General features: G+C 47.3%; 1 long non-coding RNA gene across 2 annotated transcripts; it reads right to left on the minus strand.

Moving 5' to 3' along the window:
• Positions 1-6540: 6540 nt before the first annotated feature.
• Positions 6541-9678, minus strand: LOC147822589 (uncharacterized). Of its 2 annotated transcripts, none has more exons than XR_015445343.1 (3): positions 9394-9678; positions 6943-7075; positions 6541-6727 (listed from the first exon to the last, which is right to left on the minus strand). It is a non-coding gene; the product is annotated as an uncharacterized LOC147822589 (long non-coding RNA). The 2 variants fall into 2 exon arrangements; XR_015445344.1 differs by lacking the exon at positions 9394-9678 and adding an exon at positions 8143-8493.
• Positions 9679-11844: the final 2166 nt, after the last annotated feature.

Genomic DNA, 11844 nt, shown 5'->3' on the forward strand with positions numbered 1-11844 from the left:
TTTGAATTTTTGTAGAGTCTCATTCATCTGTTTTGTTACTTCCTGTGCTATCAATGCAGGGTGTCCATGTGGTTGATTATCAGACTTTTCCACCTCTTTTCCCTCACATTTTGCTTTTGCTGTTGTGAAAGTCTGAGTTTGTGCCTTGTTTGAATGTCTTCTGATTTTTGTTTTTGTTACTGTCCTTGGTTCAATTCCTGGGTTGATACTTTGAAATTGCTTATGTAAATATCTTTGTTGCTTCTAATTAGAATCCTTATGGAATGACTGCTTCTCAGAGGTGTCTTCCAGATATAGCTGGTCGGTAGGTTTTGACTTTGAGGCTATCTCATTTTCATTATACCAGGAAGGACAACTGATTAGACCAATCACCACACCTTAGCCCAAGTGACCAAGGGATAAAATTAGCAACACCATAGCATCAAGCACAGGTTAGAAAATGACAATTTGTGGTAGTTATTTATTGCCTTTAACTGTGTGAATTAAATCAAAATCAATGACCAAACCAACATATTTTCATAGTGAATAAACTCTTCAATATAGCAACTTTACCCTTTGGGATTGGGAGTTAGAAGGAGTTTGGGAGGGAGGGAGGGATAGATAGGTAGGATATGGGAAGGTTAGCAATGCGGCCAGAGGATACAGGAAGATCATGCAAACTCTAAGAAACTGTTGAAGACAAGAAGAAAGGACAGAATGAAAGACCAAAGATGAGAACTGAACAACCTCACAGCAATAGGGAGGCTAGAAACTGTATTTCCTTTCCTTTAAAAATAATGACAATTGAGAGAAGGAAAAGGAAAAGAAAAGGAAAATAAAGAAGAAATCTGAATTCGGGCCAGAACAGGAACAAAAAGGGAGATGAAGAACAATGTGGGACAGTGAGAGAGAGAGTGAAAGAAAAGAGAAAAGAAAGAAAAAAAGAAAAATAAAAATTTGAAAGAGCAGAAAAATAAAGAAAAAGAAAAATTAAAAATTAAAAATTAGAGCAGAGAAAAATAATAATTTTGAAAATAACAAATAAAAAATAAAAATGAAGGGCTTCCTTCAGGATATGTCTCTGCTGTCACAATAGACAATTTGGACAGCAGTGTGCAGAAATAAGTCAATGAGTCTCAGCAAGCCAATAGCAGACCTGTGACATTCAGGCAGAATTCTGGCTGCAAGTCCCAAGTTGAATTCCCTGTCTTCCTGCAGGGTTGAACTCTGCAAGTTTCTACTGGAGGTTCCAGCTGCCCTTCCCCTGAAGATATTCCAAGTTCTGATGGGAGGTGATGATCCTTCCAACTTACCAAGTATGGTGATCTGGTGTTCCTTTATTGCAGAGATTCTCTTCACTTTTCCAGTGGGCTTCAGTTTTCATCAAGAAACCTGAGACAGGCCTTCTTTCTGTTGTTCTCTTCTGCTCTATCTTCTAGAGCTCAGGACAATGGCCTTTATGACCCCCCCATGCCTCTGTAGTGTGGAACCGTGTAGCAGCATAGCCAGGAGGATAGTCGGGGGGGAGCGCAGGGGGGCCACATGCAGCAGGCTGAGTTCCTCACCATCCAGTGGCTGGTCTCTGGTGGGCAGGGCACAGGTTGGAAGAAGCAGGGCTCCATATAGCCAAGGTCCTCTCTGCCTGCCTGGCTAAGCTGGTGGCTGCTCAGCCTTATTTCTATTCCTGAGCCCCTTGCTGATTTTTAGGAGCACAGTTTTCCACTGTGGCCACCCAGGCAATTGTAGAACAGCCTTTGCTGGTGGTGAGCAGGTGTAATCATTCTGTCCATCCCAGGTGACCATGACATGTGGACAGGCTAGAAAATATCAAAGCAAAGGTGTGCTTTGGTTTAGCTAATCTTAAAATCTCCCCATTCAAGAGTCCAGTGCTGTATTCCTTCTCTAATCTTTGGGTTCTGTATCCCAATGCCTTTCAACTCTTTTGTTCTTGGCCTTGGTTAAAAAAATAGTAAAAATACTTAAAAATCTCAAATGGTATCTTCATACTATTTAGGGCAAAACTATTTTTTGCACACTAAATTGTATTTGGTTAAATGGTAAAATGACCTCATATTTGAAAATACAAAAACTTTTTTCCATTTTAATTGCCCCTGTGGTAGCAAGGAAAAATATACTCAAATCGACATTCAGTCACCCAGGTCATTCCCTCTGTGATAGATAAAGAGAATTTAGAGTGATGAAATAACTTTCTGAAGTTTTACTATTCAGATAATCTTGAACAAATTTTTGAGCTACTTTATGTTCCAGTTTTATTATTTGTAAAATGGAAATATTAATAAGGCCAAGCTAGCAGAATTATTGTGAAGATAGAAGAAGTCATTAGTGGAAATACTTTGCACAGTGCTAGGTTCATAGTAAGTGACTACTACAAAATATTGTTATTATTATTAAAAATTTAGTAATTTCCATGTCTGGGATTCAAACCCATAACAATCACTGTTCTGTCATAACACTTGGAAGTAACTTTCTGTCAAAATGTAACACTAGGGTGGCAGCTTCATATCTGCTTCCAGCAACATGGGAAAGAATAATATGCATAGGTCACTAGTGCCGGTGGAGCTGGGTGGCATGAGGGGTGTGGAGCACAAAGGCAGGAGCAGGTGCTGTGGAACCCACAGAGGGCACAGTGCCTCTCTGAGGTGTCGTGGCTCCAGTGTCTGTGTGGGTGTCCTTGTGGCCCTCTTGTGGTGATCAAGGAGGACCCCTGCCTACTGTCACTGAGCCTGGATGGGGGCAGTGGGCCCTAGGTGTGCCTGGCATCCCAGTGGGGGATGTGGGGGAACCACAGACTGTGTCCCAACACCATCTGCCTGGGGCACACTCCTGTACTATGCTTCCCTTGTTCTTTCTCACCTGACTTATCCTTCCTAATCTCTTCCTTTTTCCTCTTAGCCCCTCAGGCCCTGGGATGGGATCACAAGAGGAGGAGTCACTGTGTATGCAGCTGCCAAAGTCCTGGCATCCCTGATTTCCTCTGTCACTCACCGAGTATGGTAGGTGGAAAAATCAGGGTTGGACCTTTGTCCAGTGCAATGCCTTTTCTACTTCTCTTCCTTTCTTTCCCATCCCTTTGTCATCCATCTATCTCTCCTCCTTCTGTCCCTGGCCTCCCTTCTCCTTCCCACCAACCCAGCTGGCCAAGTGCTACATATGGCTGGGTGAGGACTACTCTGTGCTCCCCTCTTTTCTTGTCCAGGAAGAAGCCAGTACTCCAGGGCTGGCTGATCTTCCAGAGCAACCCAGAACCAAAATGTTGGTAACCTTGTCTTGGACCTGAGGTTGAGGGTACCAGGAACCATAGTTCTTGGCTTATGGTGGCCTCAGGCAGCTTTCAGCACCAGATGTTCTCAGAGGACTTGGTGGTCAGAATCAAGGCTTTAGGTCAAGCTGTAGACCACCCCAGGGCCTTGCCCAACCTTTGGGTCCATGTGGGAGTCAGGTTCACCTGGATATTTGGGAGAATGAGTGAGAATCCTCCTGTCTGTCAGGATCCAGGTGGATATGGAGGATGTGGAATTGGCTTATAGGGGATCACCAGAATTTCACTTGGCTGAGGAACCCAGGAAAGTGTGCCAGGGTGTGCAGCTGGGTCCTCAGATTTGGACCACAGATTGACAGAAAGGGAAGTAATGGTGCATCAGCCCACTTAGTTCTGAGGACACAAAATTCCCCAGTTGGGCCACACATCCCTGTCCCAGTCCCAAGATCAGATCCTCCCATTGGCCAAGCATTGCCTGTCTGTGTTATGAGACCTAAAGGTGATGGTCAGGCCTGCTGCTGGGTTGTGCCTGGGTCCTCAGGAGCTGGACACCAGCTGGATCAGGGGGTTCCCAGGGGACACTTATGTACAATACACCCATGGATGTGCCTCTGCCCCAGCTCTTGGGCCTAAGGTAAGGAAGACTTCTGAAGCTGTCTTCCTTTCCTTGGGCTAAAGGTCAGGTAGTGCCCCTATTTCCTCCCCTACCTGCCCACTGGTGCCAGAGTCACAGTGCCTAGAGCCCAAGATGCAGGTGGCTGTGAGGCTGTGAAAGTGAGTGTGGTGGGAGTGGGCAGCATCTGCAATCAGCAGAGAAGTGGGCAGGGTTCTGAGAGGCTGTGGAGTATGGGAACCCCTGTGTATTTCCCTCCTTGGCCACAGTGATACTGTGGTCATGATGTGTACAGCAGGGTTCCTTTAAATTGGCTGTCACTTTTTTCCACCTAGTTCCTCCCACAGACATTAACTAGGAAGCTGTGTATATTTGGCAGGTTTGGATAACTATATTTGAGAGCCCTTGCAAAGCCTCTCCCACCCAGAGCTCTTCACACCATCACAGTCTTCAAAGAGCCCAGGGAAGGTGTGTGGTGCAGAATGACCAGGGCCTTTCTTGGAGAGAGCGGGTATGGAGGAGATGTATATCCAACTGTCATGTCCAGGCTACCCCTGAGCCGGAATCATGGGACCAGGGAGGAGACAGCAACTCCACTCACACTGTTAGAACTGAGGATCAGGGGGCTGAGTAGAGGTCCAAAGGTGGGGGGGGGGGAGACGGAGGCCTCCTTGAGGAGATTTGCATGAGTGCTGTGTTCACTTTCTGTTCTGTTACTCAGTCCTCACTGGGTGTAGGGAGTGAGGGTTTGCTCGTCTCCCCCAAGGGTGAGCTGCTTCTGGGGATCTCAGGCAGTCAGCACACAGCAAGCTCTCTGTGTGTCTGCACTGGGCTGTGCACAGAGCCAAGTGCTATGACATTGCACATTCCTATGACACCAGGCTTGGCCACAGAGGTCCCATCAGCCTGTGCATGGGTTCAGGACAGGGGCGGCTCTGTGTATCAGGCTTGCATCTGCCTGAAGGACCCTTGCCTGCCAGGTAGAGGGTCTCAGTCTGTCTGGCTTTGCATGACTTGACTACTGTATTTTTTTGCATTTGTCAAAATTTCATTGCCCTTTTTAGTGTTTATAATTTGAATACATTACATTTAATATAATAAAATTTTAATGTTTATAATTTGTTACATGATTTTTATTAGTAATGATTGCAGTACATAATGATGTAATTCATGGTGAAGTTCGTACATTTAATGTGTAAAATGGAAATTAGGCCCTATGTGATTGCACTATGGTGGGATCTATAAAGCATAGATTGTTCTCAAAGTTGCTTCTATGGAGCACATGGTCCCTGTCCAAAGGCATTGCCACCTCAAGTCCCAATTCTGTCTAGATGATCCTTTATTCGTGGCAATGGCAGTGGGTAGTTGTGCACAGTGTGACAGCCAAGCGGCATCTGGTGAGGATGGAGTGAGAGTGTACAGTCAGGGAGTTGGCCCAGGACTGTTCAGTGCAGGTCATGAGCTGTGGGCTGTGAGTGGAGACTGATAAAATGGTTCCTTTCATGGGCACAGGCTGACTCATGGGGCTGTGTCCTAGCTGCTACACCTTGGGGAGTTTTCTTGGGGACAGAATCAGACAAGTCTCACTGGGATGGGCTTGTCCTGCTAACTGCTCAGCTGACCCTGCTGAAAGGTGGAAGGAAGTAGGGTCTCTGTACATCAGGGAAGTGTGGAAGGGAGGTCAGGGCAAAGCCTGCAGTCACCACACAGGCTGGGCAGGCCTGCAATAATGATCACACAGAGATTGGCTGGCCTCTCACTGAGAAGATGGGGTCCTCACTTCTCACCAGAGATATCAAACAGCCTCAAGTCCTAAAGGTGGAAAACCAGGCATAGCAGTGGGTTTTGGAGTTTGTTTTTCAAAAATCGTTACAGAAGCCAAGTGAGGTGGTGAAGAACTGTAATCCCAGGACTGAGGGATTAGTACAGTCCCTGGGAGTCTAAGGCAGGAGGATCAGAAGTTTGAGTCCAGACTACTAAATCAGTTACTTAGTGAGATTCTGTGATAAAACTGAAATCAAAAATTAAATGAGCTGGTGATGTAGCTCACTGAGAAAGTCCTAGGCTCAATCCCCAGTACTAAAACCCAATTTACTGATTTGTACAGTACCTAGGTCAAGAGTCCTGCGGTGGCCATAGGGCAAAATTGGACCAATCATCCCTTGGAACCTTGAGCCACTGGTGCCCAGGATGCTCTGAGACTTCATATTTTAAAAATAAAATTCAATCAAAATCTAGAGAATGCTTGTTCTTCACCCAAGAGAAGTGGGGCTGTGCTGTCCTGGCCCTCTGTCTTCTGAGATTCATGAGTCCCTTCCAGGATTATGTGGCCAAGGAGAAGTATGATTGCACTGACCTGAAAAATGTAGAATAGGTAAATTATGGGGACATGAGATGAGTGGTGGCCAGAGAATAGCAGTAGGGGAGAGGGGAGGAACCACTCATGGGTGCAGCACTGAGGAAAATGCTGTGGACCTGGACAGAGGTATCCGGTTCACTGCACTGAGAAGGCACTTCATGCCACCAAGCTGACCATTTTGAACATCAATAAAATCTTAATTTTATTTAAAAATAACTATTATTTACATAAATGCAGAAAATAAGTGCAAAAGTAAAGAGCAAAGCATGAGCAACAGTAATAGAGGGGAATGGCAGGTGTGGGGCAGGAGCTGGCCCCAGGGGGGGCTCAGGAGCTGACACCTGCTGAGGAGCCACCAGGTGACCCAGCTGTGCAGCTGGTGGAAAAGGGGTTCCTGGCACCGGCTTTCCCTGTGGTGGCAGAGCTGAGGAGCAAGCTGCAGGTGGAGCTGGCACAGGCTCTGCAGCTGGGACTTCAGCTTTGAGTGGAGCTGCTCCTGCAGTTGAAAGAGAAGAAAAGATCACCAACTGTCCATGTTCCTTCCTGGGGCACAACCTTCCCACTTCCTGTCAGAGAGAGCTCTGTGCATAAAGCCTCCCCCAGGAAGTCCCCACAGACTGCATCAGCCCACTGACTGCTGAGTGTCCCCATGTACTGGACACTCTCTCTGTGTCCAAAGGCCCCTCCCTCCCCACATGCCCATAGGCTCACACCACAGTCTTCCTCATCCTTGGGCTCTGCCTCAGTGGGCTTGGCATGCTCTAGCTGGGCCAGGAGAAGTTTGGTGGTGTGATGCACTTGGGAGATCAGCTCCAGCAAGGAGTCAAGGACAGAGGACATCAGGCTGGGGAAGGTAGGTAGGAGGCAGAGTGAGAGGCCTGGCCTTTCCTCCCACACTACCTTCCTGGCAAACATGCAGGGATGTACATGTGCACATGCTCCAGGCCCACTCTGTCTCCACCCCCAGTAGGGCAGTCCTGGCCCAAGCAGCCCTGAGAGCCTGACAGAAAGCTCAGTGGGAGGGAGTCCTTGTTCAGTGGTGTGACCGCCTCTGCCTTCTTCAGGGCAGCCAGACACAGTGTCTCCCTGCCCGTCCCCACTGTCAGCTCCACGAGGACAGAGTCTGGTCTCTGCTGTGTGATTGTACTCGAGGCCACAGAGCCGCTGCTGCATAACTATCTGAGAAGTGAGGGACAGTAGGCGTCTGTGCTGCCCTGCCTCTCCTCAGGCTTTAGGGTATGTAGTGCTGTGTTGCCCAGTGTCTGTGCCTCCTCTGGACTCCCTTTGCACTGCTGTGAATCCACATCTAGGGAGGAAAGGAGGGGCTTCATCTAGTGTGATGTGAGTAACATGTGCTCTGAGTGTGACTGTGTAGCCACCAAATATCACTGAAACTCGAGAGGGCAGTGATTGGATCTGCTGTGGTTATTGGTTCATGATCAATACCTGGAAAAGTGTCTGCACATAGTGTGTCTTCATGTATGTTGGTAAAGTGATGTAGCCACCTGCACTTCCATGATGTCTGAGTGAGCCTGGCGCCTTTGCACACCCCAAGGTTTCCTGCTCTGGGAATACCGTGAAGCACATAGAGTGACTCTTCAATCTTCACAGTGATCAGAACAACTATCCCCAAGTGCAGGGCTCAGTGAGGGGGAAGCACAGTTTCCCAGTGGGGATGGAAAGTCATCTGTGAGAATGAGCATGGCTGCTGGAGCTGGTCTTCCATGGGGCCAAGGCCAAGATCAACCATTATGATAAAGGCCCCATTCCATCCCACAGTCACAATGTGAGCTTGATTTTCACAGCATCCCACAGCTCATAGTTGCAAACTGAGGCAGAGCGGGGCTTTCTCCTTCCCAAGAGTGGAGCCATAATGGCCAAGCCCACTGTGCTGCTGACAGGAGAACTCACCTTCCCAGCATCCCCTCCTGTGGGGAGGAAATGCAGGCCCTTATGGGGTCTGGGAAGCAGGGCCAGTTGATGGGCCAGCTGTCCAGGAAGGCCTGCCCCAAGGCCTCCCTCAGGATTTCCAGCATGCCTGCCTATGCTGTCCTCACTCTGCAGACCTCTGCCAGGCTCTCAGCCACCTGATTTCTAATCTGTGAGGGGACAATGGGGAGAAATGGAATTGGGGTCCCACCCATGACTCATCAGGAGGGATTAAGGATTAAGCCTTGATCAAACTCTGAATTGTCCATAGTGGCTCCTACCAGGAGGGCACAGGAGGATCTGGCTGGAAGTGAGCCTCATATTAAAGTGAAATGTCAGAAGGGACACCTAGAAATACTAGCCTTTCAGCCCAGCTTGTTAGCTGAGGAAAGGTTGTGTGTAACTCTGTGCATTAAGAGCAACATCCCATGGGTCCTGAGACCCCTCCCAGGGTAGAGATGAGGAATCGGCCACATGGGTGCCTGGGCCAGGAGTTACAGTGAGGTGAAATGGCTGAATGGAATCATGGCAGGATTGAAGTGGCACCTTGTCCACATCCCTTTCTTGGGTCTCCTCCCACACGTGGACAGTGACCTTGCCCCTGGCCAAGGTGGAGGCTGAGCAGAGAGGATGTGGATCTTGGTGACATGGGACTCAGATACCTTTGGGAGCAGGACCCTGGCCCACTGTTACCAAGCCCTGCAGGCAGGAGGTGAAGGTGTTGTCTGTCCTCCAGGGGCCTCTCTGTCCCCCTGTGGCCTCAGGACAGCGTCCCCTCTGCTGACACACACCCTGGGCCTGAGCTGGCACCTGTTGTTATTTTGGCCCAGTGTCTGTCACAGGCACATGGCACACAAGCCCCAGTGACAGCTCCAGCCCGATGTCCTGATGTCCCATGTGCAGCTGTGGTGGAACAGTGTCCAGCAGCTGGCAGGCAGCATGAGGCACTGCCTTGTCACAGTTTGTGATGTTTTTGTCCCAGGTAACCCGGTGCTCCCCAAATGCAAACAGCTCTGTCACAGGCTTCTACCCCAGGAGGACAGGAGATGGCTCCAGAGGCTGTGGATCATCCCTGGGCAGTGGCCTTCTCCTGCCAGCCTTGCCATGGCTGAGATGTGAGAGGACCCTGGGCTCCCAGCCTCCCAATGCCTGCTCCTGCCCAGGAGGAGCTTCTCCCCTGACCCTGTCCTCCCACCCCCCACACAGAGGGTGGGAGTGGTGCAGGGGACTCACAGTGGTGGGCAGGCCTAAATGTTCTTGTCCTGGACTCGGTGTCTCAGAGCGCCTGGTGGCCAGGCCGAGGGAGGCCTGCCCTGGGCTCCCTCTCATCTCAGGCCCCGAGGTCTCTGGGTGTGGTGAGCCCTGCCCTGTGCTGCCCATGACTGGGTGGTTCCTGGTGAGTGGCCTGCAGTGTCTGGCCTTAGTCATCCATCCTCTCACTCATTCCCAAGTGCTTTCCCTGTGCAGGGTCCTGAGGCTGCGACCTGGGGCCTGGGAAAGCAGCACAGCATGTTCACTGCTGACTCTCTCCAGCCAAGTGACTGTTAGGCAGGCTTGGTGAGGCTGTGGTGCTGTTGCTCCAGCGTTCCAAGTTCTGTTGGGACCTGTCACCGAAGAAGTGACCCCACATGCTGGGGTCCACAGGATGAGCCTCCTGGTCTGGTAAGAAGACCCTATGGCCCCTTCATTTTTATTTTGGCAGAAAAATGTACTGTTTTGTTTCATGTATATATCATTCCAAAAGTATTTTACGTTTATGGAGCTTTTAAAAAGTTAATATTATTGTTACATTTGACATCTACATACTGATCATACTCATCATAGTGAATGTGGATCTCTACATGATATATCATAATTCCCTTTTGTCCAGTCCACTACCTTCTCTTTAATTCTTCTTCTCTTCATTATTTACAAAATTTTGCTTCCATTTTTCTTTCTATTCTTTTTTCCTTGTCCCTCATTTAATTTAATTTAATTAATTGTCCCTCCCACCTCCCTTGTTCCCTTTTCTATTTGGACTTTTTCTATTTCCCAATATCTAGTATACATTTTGGACCTTTTTTTACCCTTTTGGGTTTTCACACCAGAGAAACAAGGTAATATTTGAAAATGTGTGTCTGTGTAATTTCAATAAAGTCTATGGTCTCAACATGCATAAGGCCTCAAGCTTATCCTTTTCTGTTGCTGATAAATATTCCATTTTATAAAAAAGAAACCCGATATCTTTTCTACTCACTACACTTTTGATGGGCATTTGTGCTGTTTTCACGTTTTAGCCATTACATATTGTACTGCTATAACATGGATGTGCATACAACAACTATTCATTATTTTGGGAAGATACCGCCCATCCTTTCCATAGTGGAAGAAATTTGAATGCTCCTTAAAAACAGCAATAAGAAACTAGAAAAGTTGTTTGTAATGTTACAGGTTAATGACTTTCAAGTTTTATTGCAAGAAATATGTAGATGCTTCAGATGCAGCAGGCATGGTGGGGAGTGTGATTTTCCATGCAAAGGATTCATTCTCGCTCAAGACACAATGCTCAGGGTCATTACTTAGAGATCTGTTGGATTTCAGGAGGATTTTCTTTCCTGGGTTGCCTTGTTTCATTTAAATTCAAACATTGACTGTAGAGATGTTCCACAAATATCTATAATTGCTTTCTTTAAGAGTTAAAAACATTTGAAATATTCTCCCCTGGGTGGCCAGGCATGGAAGATTCATAGCAGGTTGTAACTTTCAGGTGCACATTTAGAGGTACTGACACTCAGACACTGAACTCTATCACAAAGTGCAGTGTTCAGTGCTGTGACCTAGAGAGAAGGGACAGCAGGTGGTGACTGCAAGGTACAGTCTTTGTGAGGCCCTGGAGATCATCGCCCCAATGGTGATGCAGAGCACTTGCACATATCATTGGGGAATTTTTCCTGTGTCCACTGCTATCCCCTCCTGTCCCTCCATCCCATGCTGACCACTGGATTTGCCCTTTCTAGAGGATGTGGAGCTGTAACCATTCAGTATATATATTTTCTGCAGGTCTTCTTCAGGCAGAAAACCATGGTGAGTTTCCTGTGTGCTGCTTCTTGTCAGTGGTGAAGCCCTCACAGCCTATTGTGTGAATGGGGCAGGAATTGCTCCTCATCCATCTGCCGATGGCCATTTGTTTTGTTTCCAGTGTTGACCGAAAAATGAGGCCACTGTGACCATTCTTACACACCTGCTTGTATGGTACAGACCATCATTTCTTGGGGGAGATACTTAGATGTGAAATTGTTTGATCATACTGCTGATGTACATTTAATGTTAAAATTGTAAAAATGTGTTTTAAAGTACTTGTTGTAAGCCAAGCTTGAGGATTTTGTTGTTGTTATTTTGTTTGTGTCTTGGTTTTTGGCGTGGATTGTGAGTGTATATCCTGGAATTATTGGTGTTTTCTAATTTGATTTTGTATAATCAGCCTGAGAACATGCTGTTTATATTACATAAATTCAGGATTTCTGTAGTGGAGAAAAATTAAAAAGAAAAATATGAAAATCACATATAATTTCAGGAAGCGAAAGCTTTTGCAGTTCCTCTTGCATGTGTGCCTTAGTCAACACACCTTGCATGGGATTGACCATCATGTAGACATTGGGATAAAAGGCAGGTATTTGCATTTGTTCAAATTTTAATTTTTAACCA

This window comes from Heterocephalus glaber, unplaced genomic scaffold (genome assembly GCF_053883595.1).
Source record: "Heterocephalus glaber isolate CG9 unplaced genomic scaffold, H.glaber_assembly_v1.0 deba00001610, whole genome shotgun sequence".
Classification (NCBI taxonomy): Eukaryota; Metazoa; Chordata; class Mammalia; order Rodentia; family Bathyergidae; genus Heterocephalus; species Heterocephalus glaber.